The sequence below is a fragment of the Marmota monax genome, unplaced genomic scaffold (assembly GCF_021218885.2).
Source record: "Marmota monax isolate L192 unplaced genomic scaffold, Marmota_monax_Labrador192_F-V1.1 WCK01_AAM20220418_F8-fsc00419, whole genome shotgun sequence".
Lineage (NCBI taxonomy): Eukaryota > Metazoa > Chordata > Mammalia > Rodentia > Sciuridae > Marmota > Marmota monax.
The window spans coordinates 185,439-211,872 of NW_026692021.1; the positions used below are offsets into that span (position 1 = coordinate 185,439).

A 26,434-nucleotide genomic window follows, 5' to 3' on the forward strand; every position below is an offset into this window, starting at 1 on the left:
CCGCCCTCAAGGGGGTTTTGAATAAAGAGTTGAAGGAGGTAAGTAAGGTAGTAAAAAAGATTTATGAGATGTTCTAGGCAGTGTCACAGTCACAGAGGGAGAAGAGTGTAAAGGGAGAAGAGGGAGAGCTTCAGGAGTTCGTTAGGAATAGCTGGGGGGCTGGTGACTGGGGCAAAGAGGGCCAGAGGATAAAAGGAAGAGATGAAGCCAGGAGAGCAGCAGGGAGAAGATGGCCCACACCCTAATAGGTACTTGTCAGGATGGTAGTTTTTCCTCTGGTGAGATGGGAGATTCATTAGAAGTTTCAGGAAGTGAAGCTTACATGATCTGATTTATGTTCTGAGAGAGGATCACTCTGGCTGCTGGGATGGAATAAATTGTAGAGGCAAGACTAGACCAGAAGGACCAATTCTAGGGCTGTTGCAATTATCCAGAGGAGCGAAGATGGTGGCTTGGATCTGAGAAGTAAAAAGTAAATAGTCAAGGAGATGAGGAGTGTACCATTCTAGAAGTCTTTTAAAGAGTAAAGAGGATTTGTTGATGGACCGCATATGAAGTATTAAAAAAAGAAAGAAACAAGGATGAATCAGAGATTTTGGGCTTGAACAACTAGTAAGATAGAGTTACCATTGAAATGAGCAGTAGGATAGGCTAGATAATTGTTTGGCAAATATTTCCCTCCTTCCTCTCTGTCTGCATGAGAAGGATCTACATTGATGTTGGCTTTGGTCATAAGACTTGCTTAGGCAAATGAAATGTGGGTGGAAATGATGGTGTGTGGGTTCTTGGCCTAAGAAACATCATGGATTTTCTGTTGCCCCCTTGAGAGCTGACTGCTGCCAGGACAATGTGTCCTAGGTAGATATCCACTATCTACTGGGCTCCAGAATAAGAATTAATACAGCCTCCTTTCCTAACACCAGAATTTTGATTATAAAAATAAATGTTAATTTCATAGACAACTGAGTTTTGAGGTGGTCTGTTACATAGTATTAGTGTGGCAATTACTGACTGATAAAAGGGACACAGGTTGGCTCCGTTCTTTCAGACATCAGTATCAAAGACAGGTTCTCAGCCATGTCTGTGTCTGGGAAGTTGCCCTGGAAGAAATAAAGCCATTGCTGAAACCTAAAGATTCACTTACCCAGTTTGAGAGGTGGAGATAACCAAACTAAGGGCATATCACAAGCAGAAACAGAGACACATGAGAAATTACAGGAATATACAGGGAACTATGCAAAGAGAGGCAGAGGGTAACAAAGATGAATTTAAAGAAGTAAATAAGAAATGGATTATAAAGAGTTATTTGAATTCCCTGATAAGGAGACAACCTATCCCCTAGGCAGAGGGAGTCACCAAAACCTTTTAAGTGGGAGAATATCATGGTTTGATTTGCACCTAGGTAAGATCCATTTTTTTTGTCAATGTCAATATCACAAAATGAGTTTATTTATAAGGATAATTAAATATAAGATTCTTTTGGCCCCTTGTTGAAGACCGCCTCAGTGTTATGGAATGTTGTGTCCTGAAGGCAGAAGGGTCAAGTAGGCTCTGTTTATAATCACCTGTCTCTTGCAATAGTGTTCAGGATGCAGGGATGGAAATGGATTTGGGAAACACTGAAGTGTTAAAACCAGCAGGATTTATATAGAGAGAAAGAGCTCAGTATGTGGCATGCTTGAGATATCAAATGCTGGAAAAAATTTCCTATCATGTTAATGTCTCCTGGGATTCTAGATGGTTTTTCTTTTCTTCTTTACAAATTCATTTCCTAAATTAATCACACATTTAAAATATAAACAGAAAAAATTTGGGGGTATGTTACAGTGTTTAAATCTGTGTGTTTTGCTATAGATCAAATTTCTTGCACCTTAAAATCTTAGTATTGTTGAATCTTAAAATCTTAAAGTTTTGATGTCCTCTTGGCCAAGGTTGCTGTGTTTTCTACTTGGTATCTGACTATTTGAATCTTTTTTTTAGATAAACTGAAAGAAAATCTAAAAAGAGTTTCAGAGCAAATGTGACCTATACATCTTATTTGTACTAACTGTATATTGTGAAAACATTTCAGAGCAACACTAATTGGGAATTGGCATCACCAGATAACATATCCTTTCAGAGGATTATGTCATGACTCATCTGATTATAGATTCAGAATAAGAAATATGCATGAGATTCATTTCAAAGAGTAATTAAAGCACAGCATATGTGTAGGAGTAAATTTTTAAAAATTGCTTGTGATTGCTGAAAATGTTATTAAGAAGTGCTAATAGCTAGATGGTAAAGTAGCAATTTAAAAAAAATGTAGAGCTTTGCTGATGATAAAGAACAAAAATCAAGTTAAGCAAATCAGTACTTGTAATTTCTCTGTTCAAGGAATATACCTGGCCTTCCACTTCAGTGCCCCTATCCATAGTGTTCCAAGCCTATACTGACACTCTTCTTTGCCACCTCTAAGAACCCTACTCCTTTTCAAGACTAGCTTGAAAGTAACTCTAGGGTGCCTTTTCTATATTCCTGGGGAAGTCTGCTGTTTCATGCCATGGGATCCTACTGCATTTTATTCTTAGGGTCCAATAGCCTTGTCCATGTGCTGTCTATATTTTTGGCTTTTGGACACTTAACCAATCAAAGTCATTCATTTGTATACTCTAGCCCAGGATGTGACACACTATATATGTTAAGAAGTGTTGCTCAGGGCTGCAGTTATGGCTCAGTGGTAGAGCACTTGCCTAGCATGTGTGAGGCACTGGGTTCAATTCTCAGCACCACATGTAAATGAATAAAGAAAATAAAGGTCCATCAACAACTAAAAAGTATTTTAAAAAGAAATGTTGCTTAAAATGACTTGATATGTATACTCTGATTTAAGAATCTTCTTTTATAGGAAGCTAAGGAGCAAGTAAATGTTGGTATGTGGCTAGAAAGAAATTGAACTGGGTGCAATAAAGCAGTATAACGTGGCTCAAAACTATGGTCTTGAAACCAAAGCTGGCTGCTAACAGCCATTATGTTATGCTTAGATGCTTGCAGTGACTTTCTAAAAGTCCTGGAGAAGGCAGAGGTGAAAAAATGAGTAAGGATTGCTTTTAAATAAGTTTTAATCTAATTAGGAAAATGAGATTTCATATTTTTGCTTTGAACTGATTTATTTAATTAAAGACTGGATAACACTTGGAAGTAGTTCTTATAACTATTGTGTAAACTCAGAGACTGAGGCTTTGACATGATTTCATTTATTTCCACAGTGTTTGTGGTCACTTATGTGCTTATTCCTAGGCTTTTACCTCCAAATACAGACTGTATATTTTAAAACTATTTTTAAAATATTTATTCTTAAGCTTTAGGTGGACACAATATCTTTTTACATTTATGTGATGCTGAGGCTCGAACTCAGTGCCTCCTGCATGCTAGGCAAGCACTCTACCATTGAGCCACAACACCAGCCCCTCCAGACTGTATTTTAAAGATCAAACTTGTGTATTCAATTGGAAAATGCTCATCTACACTTGTAAGTCCTGCATGCTCCAAGCAAAACATATGGATATTCCATCTAACACCAAAACCTGATCTTCTGTTTCCTGTTTAAGGAAAGAGTCCCTATACACTCAGCCTCTGGAGCTAGAAATTCTGGGTTCATGTTATCTCTGCCAGTTACTTGCCAAGATGTATGGATTCTGATCCAAATTATCTTTTTTTGTTTGACATCTAAACACCATACTCACACTATTATGTCAAATTCTCACCATTTATTGTCCAGACATTTGTACTAGCCTACTAATTGGGCCACTTACTAAAAACAGTTCCTTTTGCTATCCAGATGCTAAAACACCACTCCCTTGATTCAAAAGCTACAAGAGCAAATTTGGGCCTTTTATTATCACACATTATTAACATCAAGCTCCTTCCTATAACCCAACTTCCCTTCAGCAGCACCTATCCTCCATAATTACTAAGCCTGTTCATGCCTTTGTACATACTCATCCTTCTACCTTTATGCCTTTCTTTCTCTCTCTCATTCATCAAACAGAAGGATGTCACTTTTCATCCTTCAAGAACCACTTCAAACTATCATTTCTTCTGAGAAGGCTTCTCTCATATTGCCACGTAGCTTGTTGCACTCTTTTGTTTTCTCCTAGCAGTTTGCTCATGTTACCCTATAGTGATGGTCTTGTTACAATACAGCCTCTCCCTTTCTTTGGGGTTGGGGCCTGGAGTTCATTCCTACTTGGTATTCCTAGGACCTAGCACAAGGTTTGGCATGCAGAGGTAAGAGTACCTTGCTAATACTATTCTAACCATTCTTATTCTGTTTCCTCATCTGTAAAACAGGAATGATAATCTGTTTCTAAATTTCAATTTAGATGTTGTTATGGAAATGTTCTGCTGGAGTTGAAGGAAGGGCTAAAGAAGTGAGGAGTTAAGGGATTATTTAATCCATGCAATTGGCTTTATGAATGAGGAAGATGTGCTGCAGAACAGTGAAATGATTCAGCCAACCTCACATGGAAGTTCATGGCAGAGCCTGGGTCTCCTGACTCAAGGTCTTTTTATTCCATTTCTCTGCTTTTGGAAACTTCAAGGACATATCCTAGTATTGTCCCAAAGGACCTTCCTTTCTGATGCTATATAACTTGAGACATATGCCATGCCCTGAGGAGAGTCTGATCATAAGGCTGCAAGCAATTTGCTTTCCTCAAGTAATCTCCTAAATAGGACCATCATGCAATTGCTCCTCAAATATTTGCATGAAATATTTGGGTTAAAAACAGATCCAAACACTATGCTTAATCTCTGATTTCTAAATTTGCAATCTTAGAGGAGAATCTATTTAGAGCAATAAATTCTGGCTCCTGATTTTTTTTCAGCCTAATTTAAATATTTTTTCCCTCTTCTTGCCAACTTTCTCAAGCTCAATTTTCATGATTATGTTAAAATATGTTTTATGTGCATAAAATATGAAGTTTCTGATGTCCTTTGGGAAAATACTGGGTAGATTCTTAAGAGTATAAACAAAATAATCACCAGAGAAGAGAAATTGTCATCAGAAAGACTTTTTGTCCAGCAGTCCTAAGTGAGATGGAAAAAGGCTCAAAGTACTGTTTTCAAAGAATGTGTGTGTAGGAGAAGCTGTTAACTCAACAGAAAAAGAACATTAATTCACATCATGCAGAATGTTGGCAGCTGCAGGCTACTGCTCCTAACAATGAAAACATGAACACTGACCTCCAAGCAATTGCATTCTGAGTAATGATACTGGAGATAGAGAGGGAGAGAGAAAGGAGGAGGGGAGAGATGAGAGAGAGAGAGAGAGAGAGAGAGAGAGAGAGAGAGAGAGAGAGAGAGAGAGAGAGAGAGAGAATATGAATATATGAGGAGGGGCAGGGGGAAGAGAAAAGAGATGAAGTGCTTAGCATTTCAATGTGTCCCTTCTGAATTTTTAAAGCTTTTGTCAATCAATAACTAGCAATCTTTATATGAAGTCAAGAAAAGCAGGCTATTATTATTAATTCCATAATATAGGTATGAGAGATGAAGAAATCACAGTAATATGAAAGATGATCATGCTACCAAGAATTTGGGTAGCCCATTTCTGTTTGAGAACTGATAGTACTTAGAAAAATTTAGCTTTAATAATTATTATATTCCAGTAATTTTAGTAATATTTACAATCTAAATTTTCTTGATTTTCTATATCTTATACAACATGGCCTCAACTGTTACCTGAGCTTGTACCCCTACTCATCCACAATTCTTGTCCATTAGGGGTCAAGAAATGAGTGTATATGGTACCACACCACCTGATACATTTTATTTGGTGCTGATAGAAAAGTGTATGACCTTCTGTTGCTCAGGCAGTGCATATTTTGAAAGGAAGTCTGTGCCAGGATATTAGAAGACTTTATTTCAGAGTTATTTATTGCTACACTGTGTTTGAATCTGTGACATCTATGGTATATATCAATCACATAGTTTGTAAATGGTAAAGAGAGATACACTTAGTTCATCAATCTCAGGAGAGATTACTGGCTTGTTACATCTGAGTGATGGAGATTTTTTTCAAATTTCAGTTACTTGCAGTTATCTCACTTTTCTTGAGTGGCATTAAATGATACTCTAACTTGGATCCAGAGGCTGCAGTGGCATTCAAGAGCTTCTTATAACTCATGGGCTGATGGGCAAAGACAAGAACTATGACTTATTACTGGTACTGCACAATTACCAAACACTAAAATAATCTAAAGCCTGAAAAAAATGTTAAAAATGAACTGAATAATGCTTTTGACTTCCTGTTTAATATTTGTGGATGAAAAGAAATTTCCTAAAAATAATGAAAATAATTTTATTCATAATAGTCCCCCCCTAAAAAATACCTGAAACTAAATCTAATAAAGATTTTTTTATATATAATTGGGCTGTGGTTGTAGTTCAGTGGTAGAATGATTACCTAGCATGTGTTAGGTGCTGGGTTCAATCCTCAACACTACATAAAAATAAATAAAAAAGGTATTGTGTTCATCTGCAACTAAAAATATTTTTAAAATTCATTATAATCTATTTAAGATTTAAAAATAATAACAATGAAAATTATAGAACACTAAAAATAGAAATTGAAGAAAATATTAGATGGAAAGATCTCCCATGTTCTTAGATAGGCAGAATTAATATTATTAAAATGGCCATATTATCAAAGCTGATAAACAGATTCAACTTAATACCTATCAAAGCACCAGTGACATTCACAGAATTGGATAAACTAATCCTAAAATTTATATAGAAGAATAAATGATCAAATAGCCAAAGCAATCCTGAGCAAAAGTAGCTGGAGGCATCACAATACAGAATTTTCAATTATACTATAGAGCTACAGTGACAAAAACAACTTGATACTGGCATAAAAAATTTGTAGACCATGATTGATTAGGATAGATGATGTATACGAACCCACATATATAAAGTCTTCTGATTCTTGACATTGTGCCAAAAATATGCTGGAGAAAAGACAGCTTTTTCTTTTTAACAAGTTTTGCTGGGAAAAACTGGACATCCACATGAAGAATGAAACTAGATCCCCATATCTCACACATAACAAAAATCAACTCAAAGACATTGGAATTAGACCAGAAACACTGAGAGTATTAGAAGAAAATTATCAGGTCAACATTTCAACAGTTTTAGGCATTGTATTTCTCAATAAGACTCCTCCAACTCAAGAAATAAAACCAAGAGTTAATAAATGTAATGGCATCAAATTAAAAATCTTCTGCACAGCAAAGAAAACAGGGTGAAGGAAGAACCTACAGAACGGGAGAAAATATTTGCCAGCTACTCTTCTGACAGAGGATTAATATCCTGAATACATAAAGAGCTTGAAAAACTCACCACCAAAAAAATAAATTAAGACAACCTTATCAATAAATGGGCAAATGAACTAAAGAGACATCTCTTGAAGGAGGAAATGTAAATGGCCAACAAATATATGAAAACATGTTCAACATCTTTAGCAATCAAGGAAATGTAAATCAAAACTGCACTGAAATTTCATCCTCTCCAATTAGAATGGCAATCATTAAGAATACAAGTAGTAATAAATGCTGGCAAGGAAGTGAAAAAAAGGAATTATTATACACTGTTGAGATTGTACAACCACCATAGACATTAGAATGGAGGTTCCTTATCCCAGTTATACCACTCCTTAGTATTTATCTAGAAGAATTAAGCCAACATCCTATAGTGATATATGCATACTCATGTTTATAGCAGCACAGTTCACAATAGCCAATTTATGGAACAAATCAACATGGTTTAGATATTAGGTGTCCCCCAAAAGCTTGTGTGTGAGACAGTACAAGAAAGTTTAGAGATGAAATGATTGGATTACAAAAGGTTTAATTTCATCAGTGTATTAATCCCCTAATAGGGAGACACTTGTTGATAACTGTAGAATGGTAGGGTGTGACTAGGGGAGGTGGCTCCTTGGGTGCATGCCTTTGGGTTTTATATGTTGTCCTTGTTCAACAGAGCCCACATGATCTTTCTCCCTTTCTCTCTCTCCTTCTTGGGTGACATATTTCCAATTGCTTTCCTTTGCCACACTCTTGTGCCATGATGTTCTGTCTTACCTCATGCCCAAAGAAATGGAGCTATCTGTCTATGGACTGAGATCTCTGAAACTGTGAGCTCCAAACTAAACTTTTCCACATTAAAATTATTCTTGTCAGGTATTTTGATCACAGCCACAAAGAAACTAGCTAAAACAGTATCCATGAAGAAATAAATGGATAAAAAATATGGATAAAGAAAAATACACAATGGAGTTTTGCTCAATTATAAAGAATAAAATCATACAATTTGCAGGAAAATGGATGGAACTGAGAATGTGATAAGTGAAATAAGCCTGACTCAGAAAGTCAAGGGTCATATTTTTTCCCATATATGAAAGTTAGAGGGAAAAGGGGAAAAAGGGATTGCATAAAAATAGAATGGAGACCAACAGAGTAGAACATGGGGACTAGGGGAAGAGAGTTGTGAAAGTGAAGGGGAGGTACTGGGAAATGAAATAGACCAAATTTTGCCATGTGCAGGTAGGAATATTGTTTTATTTAGCTTTGTCACTGCTGTGATCAAAAGACCTGACAAGAACAACTTTAGAGGAGGAACAGTTTATTTGGAGCTCATGATTTCAGAAGTCTCAGTCAAAAGAAAGTTGGCTCCACTTCTAGGGGCTCAAGGTGAGGCAGAACATCACAGCAGAAGAGTGTTGTGGAGGAAAGCAGCTCAGTACATGGAAATCAGGAAACAGCTCTTGCTCACCAGAGACAAAATATATACCACAAAAGCACATCCCTAATGACTCACCTCTTGCAGCCACACCCTACCTGCCAAAAGTTAGCACCAAGTAAATCCCTAGCAGGGGATTAATGTACTGATTAGATTAAGGCTCTCATAACCCAATCATTTCACCTCTAAACTTTTTTGCATTGTCTCACACATGAGCTTTTGGGGACACCTAATATCTAAACCATAACAAATATATCACAATGAAACCTACTATTACATATAAATATAAATCACACATAAAAATATTAAAAATTATTTGTGAATGAAAGATATCTATCTGTGCTTTGATGGGCAAATTAGTAGTCCCTTTTATTGGTATCCCCCTTCATTCTTCTTAACTAAGTTCCCTTCTCTGATCCTTTTAAAGAATATCCTTCCCCGAATAGATTTGTCTCTGCTTCAGCACCTGGGGCCCACCCTCACCCTAGCCTGAGACAGAAATGTCCTAGGGTGGGAAGTTACCACAAAGTTTTATTTATGACAATGCTAAAATTTGATAGGAACTGGTATTTATCAACTGTTGACATAACACAGGGGAAATGCCAAAGTTAAAATATTCAGTGAGAAAAGTAGGATTCCAAATTGTCTATATTTTCTTGCCATAATTGTAAAAGACAAACAAATCTATTCAAAGAAGGGAAAAAAGCCCTGATTCTTCCTACTTGGTTAAGGTTATAAAACAATGTAGAAATGAAACTGTAGGAGTAATAGTTATACTGAATACTGGAATGGAATAGAAATCCCAGAAACAGAAACTTGTACATTTGGGAATTGGTCTTTAATGAAGGCGACTTTGCAGATGAGTGGAGGAAATTTGGATTATTTAATAGATGATGCTGGGAAACTATGTGGAACAGAAAACCTTGTAAAAACTTGCTCTGCAAACAAAAGGAAATTCCAATTTGACTAAACACTTAAATGACTGATAAATCTATGAAAAGAAAAGAAAGAAAAAAATATATGTCTTTATGACTTTGGGTGGGGAAGAATGTTTCAGGAAAACTAAAAACATAAAAAAAATTCAAAACTAAGGGCTGCTGGAGCTGAGCTTGCCTAGCACCTGTGAGGCACTGGGTTTGATCCTCAGCACCACATAAAAATAAATAAATAAAATAAAGGCATTGTGTTCATCTACAACTAAAACTATTTTTAAAAAACCAAACATTAAAAAAAGATAAGGGTTTCTGTTCAAGAAATGATGCAAGATGTTTATCAGAAGTTAGGGCTCAAAAGACACTATCCCAAAAGACTTTGAAGTAAAAGAGATTGGGAGGACCTCAGAGGCAAGAAGGTCATCTGACCTTCCCCTCTCTCTGTGTGAGAGCTGGCCATCAAGTAATTTCCTGCCCTAACCCACCCCCTAAAATTTTGTCATAGACCCTCATGTCAGAGGGGTCCTACCTTATATTTAGGGGAAGGAATGGTACACAAAAGAGGTCACAGAGAATCTAGAAAGACCTTACTTTTACTATTAGATAATATTCTTGTTCAGTCATATTTTCCATTCTCCATTGAACCTAAGCATAAAAATAGAATAGTTCTCCCAGTTCTTTGAGTCTACATTTATTAAGGATCCTATCTATGACTTGTGAAACTCTGTTAAATAAATTTGTCATGCTTTTCTTTTATTCACCTGTCTTATGTTATAGGAATGTCAGCTGTGACCCTTGTGATAGGTTAAAAAGACATGACACTCTTTTTACTCCAATACAGATAAGTGACAGACTAGAAGAAGATATTTGCAATGTCTGAAATAGGCCAGGAAATATTATGTAGAATATGTAAGGAACTCTTGCAAGAAAAATTTGAATACCCCAAGACAAGTTGGGTGTGATGGTATATACCTGTAATCCCAATTACCCCATGGGCTGAGTAGGAGGATCTCAAGTTCCAGGTCAGCCTAGGCCACTTAGTGAGACCCTGTGTCAAAATAAAAAGAACTGGTGAGGTAGCTCAGTGGATCACCCCTGGGTTCAATCCCCTATATTTCCAAGAAAAAAATACTGCAAGATAGAAATAATGTTGAAGAGTGGTAAAGGGCTCTGCACAAAACTAAACTCAAAGTGGATCAAGGACCTCGGCATTAGACCAGAGATCCTTCTCCTCCTAGAAGAAAAAGTAGGCTCAAATCTCCATCATGTTGGCGTAGGAATCAAATTCTTTAACAAGACTCCTAACCCACCCCTTAAAATTACATCACAGACCCTCATGCTAGAGGAGTCCTCCCTTATATTCAAGGGAAGGAATGGTACACAGAAGAGGCCCCAAAGAATCTAGACATGCCTTACTATTACTATTATATCATATTCTTGTTCAGTCATACTTTCCATTCTCCATTGAACCTAAGCATGAAAAGTCATAAGAAGTCAAATCAAGAATCAATAAATGGGATGGTATCAAACTAAAAATCTTCTTTATAGCAAAGGAAACAATCAAAAATGTGAAAAGAGAGCTTTTAGAATGGTAGAAATCTTTGCCACCTGCACCTCAGATACAGCATTAATCTCCAGCATATATAAAAAACTCAAAAACTTAACAACCAAAACCCAAATAACCCAATTAATAAATGGGCAAAGGAACTGAACAGATACTTTTCAGAAGAAGAAATATGATTGGTTAACAAATATTTGAAAAACTGTTCAACACCACTAGCAATTAGACTTAATTATCAATTAGAAATGCAAATTAAAATTACACTGAGGTTTCATCTCATTTCTGTCAGAATGGCAATTATCAAGAATTCAAGTAATAATAAATGTTGGTGATGATGTGAGGAAAAAAACTACACTTGTATATTGCTGGTGGGACTGCAAATTGGTGCAACCACTCTGGAAAGCAGTATAGAGATTCCTCAGAAAACTTGGAAACACCATTTGATTCAGTTATCCCACACCTAGGTTTGTTTATTTATTTATTTAAATGTTATTTATCTGTTTAAATTTTTTTCATTTGTTATACTTAGTTGGGCATGACAGCAGAATGCATTTCAATTCATTGTACACAAATGGAGCACAACATTTCAATTCTTTGGTTGTACATGATGTAGAGACACACAATTCGTTCAATCATATGTGTACCTAGGGTAATGATGTCCATCTCACTCCATCATCTTTCCTACCTCCATAATCCCTTCTCACCCTCCCCTTTGCTCAGTCCAATGTTCCTGCATTCTTCTCATGCCCCACCCCCATCATAGATCTGCATCCACTAATCAGAGAAAACATTCAGCCTTTAGTTTTTTGGGATTGGCTTACTTCACTTAGCATGATATTCTCCAACTCCATCCATTTACCTGCAAATACCATGATTTTATTATCTTTTAATGTTGAATAATATTCTATTGTGTATATATGCCATATTTTATTTATCCATTCATCTACTGAAGGGCATCTAGATTGGTTCCACAATTAATCTATTGTGAATTGTGCTGCTATAAACATTGATGTGGCTGTGTCTCTGTAGTATGCTGTTTTTATGTCCTTTAGATATAAACTGAGGAGTGGGATAGCAGGGTCAAATGGTGGTTCCATTCCCAGTTTTCCAAGGAATCTCCATTTTGCTTTCCATATTGATGGCACCAATTTAAAGTCCTACTAGTAATATATGAGTGTGCCTTTTTTCCCACATCCTCGCCAACACTTATTGTTGTTTATACTCTTAATAGCTGTCATTATAACTGGAGTGAGATAAAATCTTAGAGTATTTTTGATTTGCATTTCTCTAACTACTAGAGATGTTGAACATTTTTCATACATTTGTTAATTGATTATATATCATCTTCTGAGAATTGTCTGTTCAGTTCCTTGGCCATTTATTAACTGGATTATTTGGGTTGTTTTTTTTTTTTTTTGATGTTAAGATTTTTGAGTTCTTTATATATCCTACATATTAGTGTTCCTTCTGATGTGTGTTGGGAAAAATTTGCTCCCATTCTGTAGGCTCTCTATTAAACTCACTGATTATCTCTTTTGCTGAGAAACAGCTTTTTAGTTTGGATTTATCCCATTTATTGATTCTTGATTTTATTTCTTGCAATATAGGAGTCTTGTTTAAAAAGTCAGGGCCTAATTTGTCATGATAAAGATTTGGGCCTTTTTTTTCTTCTATTAGGCATAGGGTCTCTCGATCCACTTTGAGTTGAGTTGGTGAGATAGGAGTTTAACTTCATTTTGCTACATATGGATAGCCAGGTTTCCCAGCACCATTTGTTGAATAGGCTATCTTTTCTCCAATATATGTTTTCTAATATGAGATAACTGTGTTTATGTGGGTTCATCTGTGTGTCCTCTACTCTGTACCATTGGTCTAGCAGCTTTTTCTATTCCTATGAGGAATATCATTAAGATTTTGATTCGAATTGCATTAAATCTGTGTAGTACTTTTGGTAGTATGGTCATTTTGACAATATTAATTCTGACAATATTTATTCTGCCTATCCAATAATAAGGTAGATCTTTCCATCTTTTAAGGTCTTTAATTTCTTTCTTAACTTTCTGTAGTTTTCATTGTAGAGGTTTTTCACCTCCTTTGTTGATTCCCAAGTATTTAATTTTTTTGAGGCTATTGTAAATGGCATAGTTTTCCTAGTTTCTCTTCTAGAGGATGTGTCACTGATGTACAGAAATGTCTTTGATTTATGGGTGTTGATTTTATATCCTGCTACTTTGCTGAATTCTTTTACTAGTTCTAGCAAATAGTGCTAATTTAAATTCTTCTTTCCCTATACATATCCCTTTAATTTCTTTTGTCTAATTACTCTGGCCAGAGTTTCAATAACTATGTTGAATAGAAGTGGTGAAAGTGGGCATCCCTGTCTTGTTCCAGTTTTTAGAGGGAATGCCTTCAATTGTTCTCCATTTAGAATGATGTTGGCCTGGGGCTTTACAATGTTGAGATATGTTCCTCTTATCCCTAGTTTTTCTAGTGTTTTGAACATAAAGCTGTGCTGTATTTTGTTGAATGCTTTTTCTGCATCTATTGAGATGATCATATGATTCTTATCTTTAAGTCTATTGATGAATTACATTTATTGATTTCCATATGTAGAACCAACCTTGCATCCCTGGGATGAATCCCACTTGATTGTGGAGCATGATCTTTTTGGTATGTTTTTGTATTCTATTTGCCAGAATTTTATTGAGAAGTTTTGCATCTATGTTCATTAGAAATATATTTCTGATGTGTCTTTGTGTGACTTTGGAATCAGGATGATATTGGCCTCATATAATGAGTTTGAAAGTGTTCCCTCTTTTTTTATTTTATGAAATAATTTGAGGAGTATTTGAAAGTCTTATAGAATTCAGCTGTGTATCCATCAGGTCTTGGGCTTTTCTGGGTTGATAGGCTTCTGATGGCATCTTGTATTTCAATGCTTGAAACTGAATTTTTTAACTTGTATATATCCTCCTGATTTAGTTTAGGCAAGTCATATGACTCTAGAAATTTGTTGATGCCTTTGATATTTTCTATTTTATTGGAGTGCAAATTTTCAAAATAATTTCTAATTACCTTCAGTATTTTTGTAGAGTCCGTTGTGATATTTCCTTTTTCACCATTGATGTCAGTAAATTGAGTTTTCTGTCTTCTTCTATTAATTAACATGGCTAAGCATTTATCAATTTTATTTATTTTTTCAAAGAACCAATATTTGTTTTGTCAATTTTTTCAATTGTTTCTATTTCATTGATTTCAGCTTTGATTTTAATTATTTCCTGTCTTCTACTGCTTTTGGTTTTGATTTGTTCCTTTTTTCTAGGACTTTGAGATGTAATATCAGATTATTTATTTATTGACTTTTTCTTTTTCTTCTCTTAAGAAATGAACTCCATGCAATGAACTTTCCTCTTAGTACTGCCTTCATAGTGTCCCAGAGATTTTGGTATGTTGTATCAATGTTCTGATTTACCTCTAAGAATTTTTTTAATCTCCTCTTTAATGTCTACTGCACCACATTGTTGTTTTAATAACATATAATTTAGTCTCCAGGTGTTGGGGTAGCTTTTATTTTTTATTTATCTTCGATTTCTAATTTCATTTCATTATGATCTGATAGAATGCAGGGTAGTATCTCTACTTTTTTTTTGTATTTGCTAAGAGTTGCTTTGTGGCATAATATATGATCTATTTTATAGAAGGATCCATGTGCTGCTGAGAAGAAAGTGAATTCACTTGTTGATGGATGACCCACTCTTAGGTTTATATCAAAGAATGTAAAATCAGCAAAATATAATGATGTAGCCATACCAATGTTTATAGCAGCTCAATTCACAAAGTAAGCTATGGAACCAACTTAGGTGCTTTTCAACAGATAAATGGTTAAAGAAAATGTGGTACATATACACATATTACTCACTCATAAAGAAGAATGAAATTATGATTTTTGCCAGTAAATGGATGGAACTGGAAACTATCATGCTAAATGAAATAAGCCAATTCCAAAAAGCCAAAGTCCATATGTTTTCTCTCATATGTTAATATTGTCTCACAATAGGTGGGGGGTGAGGGGGTGCTAAAGTCTAGCAAGTGCTCAGCTTCATTAATGATTAGAGAAATGTTAAGTCAAGTGACTTCACATTGCTCAAACTGGAAGACAATGGAAAGCAGAATAATACTCAGTGCTGGCATCATGTTGCAAACTGCAGCCCCAAGAGAGTGTAACCAGGGCAGGCCTTCTGGGCAGCAGTGTGTTTGGTGAAGTTAAACATGGATGTTCCTTCGTGAATCTGGAGTACCTTAATGAGATTGTAAGAGGGTACAGGGATGTCTTTGCAGCACCATTTGTGGTAATAAGAAGTTAGAAGCAATGTAGGGACAAGAAGAAGTTAGAAGCAATATATGCTATCCCTGTGGGAAGGAATAACTTTAAGACTGTGCAGAGGATGAAAGACTAGATGGTAGACAGAAGAAATGAACCATTTTTACCCACAGCAACATAGAGACAACAGGGAAAAAAGCACTGGGTGACAGAGAATAAGAAAGAACAACTTTTTATGCCATAATCCCCCTGTATGTAATTTACAAACACACAAACATACCCAATCAACAGTTACTTTTCTGTAACCTGCATTAAAATATAAACTTCAAGAGGACAGAGATGATGGGGTTCTTAATGATCTTGAGGTATTCACAGTCTCTAGAATTTGAGAGTACTGTAGAGGCATCGGATATGTTCCTTAAATGAATTACACATATCAACATTCTTAAATATATAAATACATTGCAATGGGTGACTATTTTAGTATGAGAGCATGGGAATGGAGAGAAATTATGAAGGGTAACAAAAATATTGTGGTAATATTCCATCATCTGATTCACAGTAATAATTCAAATTTTGCACCTGGGATAGGAGGAACTCTAGGCAGAACATTCCGAAACACGTAATATTCTTAGGTGCTGGAATTAGTGTTCACTTCTTTGTCCCCTCTGAATTTTTATATTTTCTAAAAATTCTAGAATGAGTAGTATTTTATTTTTATTATCCCCAAATCCAACACTTGAAAATGCCTTCCTCAGGCTGGGGCTAGCTCAGTGGTAGAGTGCTTGCCTAGCACATGTGAGGCACTGGGTTCAATTCTCAGCACCACATATAAATAAATAAAACAAAGGTCCATCAACAACTAAAAAAAATATTTAGAAAAAAAGAAAATGCCTTCCTCATACTTGAAAGGAGCAATGCCCTCAATACCAACTTTCCTTCCATTGCTTCTGTCCCTACCTTCCCACCTTTTATCCACCCTGCCTCCTTCCCCCAGCACTCCCACCCCCACTCACTTGTATGGAGTTGTAGTATAGCATCCTTGGCTGTGCTTGTGTCTCTGTCAATAAGTAGTACCAGCAGCCTTACCCTTTTCTTTCAGACTGACCTCCTAGTGTAGGACTGACTTTGTTTTTCCAGAATAACTGATTTATGACCTTTTATCTTGCTTTCCTTTGAAGATTTGCCTTGTTTCCTGGTCTCAGCCTTCTCTAATTCATGTGAACCTGGTACTTCTTCCAGTGTATTGCTCAATAGTGTCCCCTACTCCAAGGCCTATCCTACCTAGAAATTCAGAAGGTGATCTTATTTGATAATGGGGTAGTTACAGGTGTAATTAGTTATGATGGAGTCCTACTAGAGTAGGGTGGCCCTTTAGTCCAAAATGACTGCCACCCTTATGAGAAGAGACATAGAAATATCCAGGAAAACCACCACATGCTGTCAGAGGCACAGACTGGAGGGATGTGTTGATGAGATAATATTAGTGGCAACTGCCAGAAACTAGGAAGAGGAAAGGAAGGTTTCTCCCTGAGAACCTTTGGAGACAGCATGGCCCTGCTAATGTCTCACCTTAAATACTGTAATACAATAAAGTTCTGTTGTGTTTCATCACCAAAATTTTAATAGTTTGTTATGGTAGCACTAGAAAACCAATACACCCACCCTGACTAAACTGGGTGTCCACCAAGGAGGATTTTGGGTGCTCAGAAAGCCTTGCCCATATTCTGTCTCCTTTTAGTCTGTCACAACACCAAAAACCTCAAGGGGAAAGGAGGAGGAAGAAAAGGTCTACTCCATGCTTATATTTATGCTAAAATGAGCTCCATTTTAACACAAATTAGAGATATGACTCAACAATTTCTCTCACTTGAATGAAAAATTAAAATGGGACAAAGATGTCTTCAGAGTCTGGAACATGCAGTGCAAAGATTAAAAATCAGTAGGATCTTTTCCATACTAGGATTATCACTTTTTATTCCACCTTCCAATATCTCTGTGCTGCCAATGCTTTGCAGAGAATAATTTGGCCAAGTCTGGAAGTCAACATCTTCTTCCTTCAAAGGTCAGGGTGGCATATTGCCCTCTTCCTATTCCACCGGGCTTCTGAATTAGAGGAGAAGTTAAAGCCCTGGTATATTATGTTTCCTTTTCCTGTGGTTCTCCACTGCCCAGTGCACCCCTGTGTAGCCCCAAAAGATCCCAGAGATTGGAGAAGCAGGGCCTTTGGAGGCTCATAACAAGAAAGCTGTCTAGGAGGCAATCACATCCTCTAACTATGCTGTGGGTCCATCTGTGATGATTCACCCACTGGGTGAGATGTGCTATTCCTTCTGGAAACTCATGCCATTCACCCTCGTTCAGGGATGATCTCATCTTCCTCAGCAATCTTTAACTTCTTCCTGTCTTTTCCTCTCTAATCCATTTTCTACAGTAGGCAGATTGGATCTTTCAAACTGTAGATGCGAGTCACTCTTTCACCTGCTGAAAGCTTCCAATGGCTCTCCAGATTCCCCTTACAATGAAGTCCAGCTTTTTACATGGTCACTAAAGGTAAAGCCCTGTCTGAGGTCCTGGTCAGCATCCCTATCACCTGCTTCTTTTTCCTTTGACTCCCCACAATGGATCCATACCATGATACCTGCAATTTTCTGAATGAGCCTCCTTTTCCCTCTCAGCAGTGTGTTATTTCATGTAACTTTCCTATGCCCAGAACCCTCTTTTCCATTCCTTGATGTCTGTTTTGCTCTTTTATGCCCTTGGGTTTCAGTAAAACATTGCCTTCTTTGAAAATCTTTAAATATGTGCATGTAAACAGACATACACACACACACACACACACACACACACACGTGCATGCACCTGCACACACACACACATCTGCATCACTGACTCAACTCTCTGAAAACTATAGAGTTTATAGTTTTATAGTTTATAGTGCATAATTTGTAATGCTGTGTTTATTTTTGTGGTTGTATGAAGAATGTCTGTTTCCTCCATTAGACAATGAGCTCCTTGACCGTGGGAACTTTACTTTCATTATTTATTTGAGCACCTAACCCAGAGGCTTGCTTAGGCTAGAGGCTTGATAAGAATCTGTCATGGCTGGGCACGATAGCTCTTGCCTGTAATCCCAGTGGCTGGGGAGGCTGAGGCAGGAAGATTGTAAATTCAAAACCAGCCTCTGCAACTTAGCAAGGCCTTAAGCAACTCAGTGAGACCCTGTCTTTAAATAAAAAATAAATTGTTTGATGGTTAAGCACCCTGGGTTCAATACTGGGTACCAAAAAAAAAAAAAAAAAGAATTTATGGCATGAGCACTTGGGTTTTAGACAGATCTATAACTAGGGTTCATCTGGTTCTGATACTCTGTGAGTCTATAGACTCTGCCCCTCTCCCAACATCCTGACATGTATCTCCCCATTTAATCTGAGTGTGAATTTATTGCTAATTAAAACACATGCATCCATGCCAATGATATGTGCAGCATACTTGATTAATGCTACCCCATTATGATTAATTTATATAGCATTGTGACTTTTCTTTTTCAGAGAAAAAAAATCATTGTGTTTTCTTTTGATTTAATTAGTGCTACTACTTATTGGCTAATTTTCTTGAAGAACCATCTCCATTTTTCTCTGTATCTCTAATAATTCAGACTGATAGTTTCACTTGTGTAGGAAATGATTTTTCCCCCTTTTTTTAGTGTGTGGTGATGAATCTTTTCACAGATATTTTTCAAAATCTCTGCTTACATTTGGCAGGAGCTCTGATGCCCATTTCCTCCCCCTCTCTTTTTCTTTTCTATCTTTCCAGCCCACATCACTTCTTTTCAAAGTAATATTTGAGCAGCATTCTTAGTTTATTTGGTTTTAGTGGTCTGCATTTTTCCAATTGGAGAACATTTCCTTGGCCTATTTTTAACCAAAGAGCTCACACGTACAACCTAGATCTTTTTTTTTTTTTTTTTCTGAAAACTCTGCTGAGGGGATAGGCAGCTTAGCAAAAATCAGAAAGACCCTATGAATAGAGGAGGTGCTGAAATATAATCTGTATTAATGGTAAAAAAAAAAAAAAGTTGTGGTGCTTACAAATTAGTGGGCTTTGAGAAAGGAATTGCCACTGAGCTTTCTAGTGAAAAATTAATAATGCTTATTATGTGTCTAGTTCTCTTCACAGATATATTCTTGATCTCATTTAATCCTTACCAACACACAGAGGCTATTATTCATAAGTTTACCAACTTATTTATTTACCGAGCACCACATTTGTGCCAGCACTTTCTTGAAGTTAAGTGGGATGAAGTACACAAAGTTTTTAGTAAATCTTGGTGTCACTGAGATGAGCAGATTAGGGTAAGAGAAAATGTTTCGGTGGGGGAAGAAGCAATCCCCATTTTGAAGAAGTTATGATTAAGTATCTAGTCCTTCCCTCCCATCCTTCATTTTTCAAATACGACAATTAACTTCAAGTAGTTGTCCAAAATTACATGACTTGTAGGAGATGAAACCCAGGTCTGACTGGCTCCAGGGCCAAGCTTTTTGCTCTCCACTCTTCTGTGTCCAGGAAATGAAGCATGACTACACTGTGTGCTCACTGGAGCCTGACTCTACCTATGTTTTAGTTTAATAGCTTCTTTCATCTCACCTGAATAACTCTCACCCAATTTTCACTGTCTCCCTGTATTTCAGAGGCTGATCCTCTTGGCAGAAAGCTAGAAGAGCATTCTAATTTTAGGCATTATTTGTGATCTCAAAAAACTGTCATTAAAGGACACATTAATTAGCTAATTTTCCTGTTATGACTCATTAATGAATGCTCTATCAAAAGTGCTCCTCCAGACACTTAGGCAATGAAATAGAAAGACAAAGCTACCTTGGGCAGAGTCACCTTTATCCCCTTTCCTGAAATAAGCCAGTCTTCTCAAGTACAGGGGCCTGTGACCATAGCCCCAGGTAGACCAACAATAGAGCACACCTCATTGTGTGTGCCTAGTGAGGGCCAGGCCCTTCCACTCATCACCTGCCTTCTGTGGTCTCCTCTGCTCATTGTGCATCATTAGATGTTCAAGCACAGGCCTAGAGTGGCCTAGTTAGATTCCTTAGTGTATCAGGGATGATACAAAAGTGAGTGCTTTGAGGGCTTTTCTGCCAGATTCTCTTATACACACATACACCACACACTTGCACCTTCACAGCTTGAAAAATATTTCCCCAGTGGAAAAGGAAATGATTTTCAAATCATTTCCTGCATGCTAAGCAGGCATTTGTTTATACTACCAGCCAAGCTTTCAAACTTCAAGGCAATATATTTTCCTAGGGTGTTAGTCTATAAAATTTAAAAATCCTGGAAGTATCCAAAGCATATGAGAAACTAGTACAAACACCGGAGGGCGGGGCAAAAGACTTACTCAATTTTTGGGACTGCTTCCAGCCTAGGCTGGGCCTTCACTCAGCTTTTTGTCTTCCTAGCTCCAGATGGCCAGAGTTCAAGTGTACTCTGAGCTCTCAGCACCACAATTCAAAGTCACTCCTCTTTCTCTCCAGCTCTTCCCTTTACTGTCTTGATAAGTTTGCAAGCAGATTACAAACTGTCATCTCAACATCTTCACCTTCCACAATGGGATCTCACTAAAATCATAGCAGGTGGAAAATTGGCCTGATTTATCATTATTTGCATTTTTAATTTGTGGTATTTCAGGCCTGGAGGGTTTTTTATGGGTCTTAAAATGACAGCACAACATCAATATATAATTCATTATCTATTTTTCATAATATCCGTGGTTAACTATCCATTGAAAAACACAAAGGTCATTAACGCTTAAGGAGAATGAGTCACAACATTAGCTTTCTTGATTCCTACTCTTCCTCTCTGAGGTCTGTCAGAATAAATTGCTGTGACTGAAGCACAAGTCTCCATGCTGCTCTTGTGTCAACAGGAAGACCTTTCTCAGCAGCAGATTTTCTAGCCTTCAGAATGGACAAATGTTAAATAACTGAGCTGCACTGTTTGTTGGGCTTCCACAGTTCTCTGACTTGGGGACAGTAGATGCTTTCAAATTGATGCAAAATTGTAAGGGAGCAAGAGGGACCCCTCCATCCCATCCTCCTTTCTTTCCTAAGCCCTGCAGTATTCCCTTGTCACCCTTTTCTTCCTTATCCCCTGCCCTGCCCCTAGGGCACTGCTGCCACCTACTCTAAATTGGAAGAAATACTGACTTCTAATCATTTTGAAACATCATTTCCACAGATAAGCAACACATATAGACAAATCGCCTAGGAATGCATCTAGGAAGATATCAACAAAATAAAGGGGTACCTTGAGCAATTTTATAAGAGAATGATCAGCAAAGAAAACCAAGCAGACTAATTCAGGAAAGATACAGAGGCCTCTATATTCTTGGTGGCAGGAGTTACAACCCAACCGAGATAGACATATTCTTTATTTTTTCTTGCTAACCCAGATGCTTCTACACAGAGAGAGCCCATTCCACCAGGGTAAAGCACCCTGAATAGTCCAGATCACACCAATCTTCCCTTTCTCTGGCTCCTAGTGCATAGATAAACCAATCAATCAAAATGTCAGTTTTGGGCAGTGCTCTCAAACCCTATTTTAGGTAAGACAAAGAAGACACGCTCTGCTGTCCATATACCATAAAATGCAACATATGATTAGTTTTCAGTCATTGAATGCGAAGGTTTTATCCCTGGCTACCAGCTGTAGTCTTCTTTAGAGCTTTCACATTTCACCATGTTCATCAAATACTACTATGAAATTCATAAATGTATTAAGTTTGAGCCATAGATAAAAGTAATAATTTGCTTCAACAGCTGGAATGATTATTCTTTTAGGATTTATTTCATTCCTTTCATCACGTATTTCTGGAATGCTTACTAATTCACTGGGTATATTTAAGGCACTGGGAGACTCCACTGACCAGTTGAATTTTAATATCTTTCTAGAACCAAGAATATAAGAGAGACATATGCAATCCTTGAACAACTACACAATTTCCCCACCAAAAAATAATGGCTTTCTAGTAGGCATCTGATTCCAGACACAGTTTACTGGAGACCTTGACATTGGCTGCACTTGTTGTGAATGACTAGCCTCTATTCTGGTAGTAAATTAAAATGACTCCCCAAATTCAAGTTTATCCTGGATCATATATACTAGTCAGGACATATCACTCCAGAGTGAGCATTTTAGAAGATGTGGAGGATGACGTGTTGCATATTTCCAATGAAACCCTGACAGTATTTTACATAATTGATGACACTAGATCATCTCCATAACATGTGACAACAAGCAGCCACATGTAGTCCCTAGAAAGCAGAACAGACTCATCAAGAGTGCAATTTAAAACACATTCATTGGTTCTTTATTCTTTCATTACAGTTTGACTTCTTTCCTGCTAAACTGCTCTCTGAGAAGATTTATAATGTCAGGAATGAACATACAAGGATAGTTGAATAAGTAATAAAGTTCTAAAGGAACAGTTATGTTGATTTATAATGCACCATTTGTCGACAATCTGAAAGACATTATTTCAAACAAAGGTAACTAGGGGGATGTTAACAGCCAGCAAATGTATTTATGCTAGCTCTTATTCTGAGTAAATGACTGCATTGTAGAAAGGATTTGCCATCATGTTAGTAGTGTTCTTAATTGTCCACAATTTCCATAATTTACTTTTGAAATCAAAATATCATAGAAAATGATTTCAACAAACTTCCAGTTTTAGATATTATGTACACTAAAATATGCCAGAATTTGGGTTTTAGTAAATGAAACAAATGGCTCAGATGTGTTTCCAAATGTTAGTCTAGCATTGTTTTATTTAGGCTGGCATGCTCCCAGATGTGAGATAAGTAGAGAATTGTGCAATTATCCAGAAAATCTGATCCAAAGCACATTTTTGCTTGCTTTTTTTTTCCTTCTTGGCCAGAAATATCTGAAGTAATAGGCTTAGCTGTTTCTTTAATAGAGCCTGTTCAGAATTGGTCTGAAGGCTGGGGAATAAGAAAAGTTCCAGTAGCCTTGCTTGGGACATCGTTGCCCTTGGTGTGAGAAAAGAAGAGACAATAGCTATATTTCTTTGGAGCTTCTTTGGGTAATCTCCGCATCAATAGCCACCATGTTTTCTAGATGAGGCCATGAATAATGTTAAGGAATTAGATGGAATAAAATGAGCTTAATTATAGGGTGTTTTATCTATTCACAATCTGCAGGTGCCATGCTACCTCCTCTTGGCCTAGTTTATCTATCCCTAGCTGGTGGGACAAGCCTTTTCTTTCTGGCTTTATGTATGCATTCCTGAACTGCTCCTCTCTTTAGTCTTATTGCCCCACCCAGTCCCAGTACAAATCCTCCATTTCATCTTGGGTTAATAAATTTCCAAAACACTAGTTTTCACTACTTAGTACCTGAATCATCAACTTTTATTGGCTTTCCATTTCCTCCTACAGAATAGCATTCAGAGTGCTCAGCCTTACATGCAGTGTCCTCTGAGATCTAGCCCCCCACACACTTCATCTCTTCAGCATTCCTCTTGGGTGCCCCAGCAAGAAGTCGGTATTTTAGTCACATGGAGTTCCTCATCTATCTCCTCCCTGCTCTGGGCTTTATTGGGCCTCATCTTCATTTGCTCATCCAAATGCCACCAGATACTTTCTTTCCCCCTGGATCCACCTCCTACTGCTCAGTAAGAACTGCTCTCATTCCATCCTTTGAGATATCCATGAACAACATGTCCCAGGAGAGCCTTCCTTGCTATGAAATGGTACCCATCCTTGGTCACCTAATTGTATTCTATGAAGGTATAGCTCTTGCATTGCATCTCTTTTGGATAATGAAATTTTTACTTGCAAATGACATCTTTTCTCAGTTTGATGGCCAGCCCCCATGTGATGCCTTTTTGTGTGTTCCATAGCCAAGAGGGGAAATAATGAGCCCAATTGTAGTCACTACTCTTCCAGCCACACCTGGAGTGAGGAATCCCTTCATCATTCAGGTAAAGGCCAATAAAATTTTGAGAAGCTCAATGTATGAACAAGACCTCTGGCACAGGTTTGCTGGAGTGACTGAATCAGCTCTGGATGCCTAGACTAGAACAATGGTTTCATTACTTATTAACTGTGTGCTTTCTGCCTACTTCTGTGCTCTCATACAAAATGGGGATAGTAGTAGTACCCACAGCATACTGGTTATTGTTAACCAAGATCAATAAGTAAGGCAGTTAGTGCATGGCATATAGTAAATGCCCAATAAGTGTTGTTACTTTTATTAAACATCATGTCAAAAGAGTTTCTTACATTATGTCCTGGTCTTCTCTTTCAGGGGAGTGTCAGTTGAGAGTAAAAGCACAGGACCACTCTTAAATAATGGACTTTGGAAATGAGTATCCATCCTTTGGCCTGATAGGTAAGGTGCTCTCAGGGTGGCTAAATTGTAGGGCTTTGCCCTAGACCCACTGGAATGACAAGCAACTGTACAATTTTATTTGCTTTTTCATGTGATGCCATCTCAGTCCATTGACAAGAAAATAGCAATAGCTGGTGAGGTTTAAGAAAGGCGATCCTGAGTCTTTTAACATTGGGCTGAGACTGAACCTAAGATTAGCACAGTTCAGCATGGGATAGAGATGTGAATGAGACAAATCAAAACCATGCAGATGAAACAATCATGAAGTCTAAGACCAGATGAGGAAATAACCTTGGTATCCTAGACATTCCTAAGTGACCATGGATAGGGCTGAGGTGTCTGCCCCAGCACCACAAATTCCTTGTTTTTTTACCATATTGATTTGTGCAAAGTCACCTTTTATTTACATTTATGTTTGTTTTTTTTTTAAAATATTTCACCTAGTGGGCTGCTTTTCCCTCAGTTCTACATCTGACCCAGGTGAGATGTGTAACCCTTCCCCTCTGTGAGCCTGAATGACAAAAGCCTGGGGCTTTCACCCTTTCTCAGACCAGAAGACAACCCATTTTGCTACTGGGCACATGTAGAAGAGCCCACTGGGTCATCTTCCCTCAGGATGGTGAGTGGGAGAGTTACCTTGAATTCAGTCTCAATGTTGGCTAGTCTGGCTAATTTGTTGCTTAGCTCCAGTGCCGTGAGGATGGGGTCTTCGCTAGACAGTGACAAATAGGCAGCGCTTGCCAGTCCTTTGTAGGCATTCATGCAGGAGCGCTAGTGACTGAAGGAGTCTTTCCACTGCTTCTCCGTGCACTAGGTGCACTTACAGAAGTAGTCGTGGGGCCGCTTGATGCGGGCGCCCTTGAGCAGCAGGATGTGCACGATTTTGTACTCCTGGCAGTGGGCCACCAGGATGATGGGCGTGATGTCGTGAGAAAAGCGCGTGCCATCCTCGTCATAGGCATAGAAGTTGTCGTCCTGCAGCTCCTGCTCAAGCGGGCTAAGTGTCAAGCGCTGGCACTGTGGGAAGGCAGGGTGGTTGAGAATGGCCTCCACAATGTGCACGTAGTCCTTGCTGATGGCCAGCAGCAATGCGTCTCCCACCCGCGCCAAGTTCTCTTTCTTGAGCAGCAACTCCGTGACCTCCAAGTGCTCGTTGCCCATGGCCAGCTACAGCGCATTCTGTCCCATGTAGTCCATGCAGTTGAAATTGAGGGTCTTGGACTCCTCCAGCATTTTCCTGACCACCGGGTTGTTGCCATACTCCGCTGAGTCTAGGAAGCGCTCTTCCTCAGGCATCAGGCAAGTGCCCTTCTCATTGAACATGTAGGTGGGACCCCGAATAGCCTGCCAGCGGCCCTTCTCCCCCAAGGTCGTGTGCCTGTGCTGCATGTTTTTGAAGGTGCTGCTCCCCAACCT

General features: G+C 37.8%; 1 pseudogene; it reads right to left on the bottom strand.

The window, feature by feature from the left end:
* The window catches only part of LOC124097448 (short transient receptor potential channel 7-like), a 162,284-nt pseudogene that overhangs the window by 135,267 nt on the left and 583 nt on the right, over window positions 1–26,434 (bottom strand).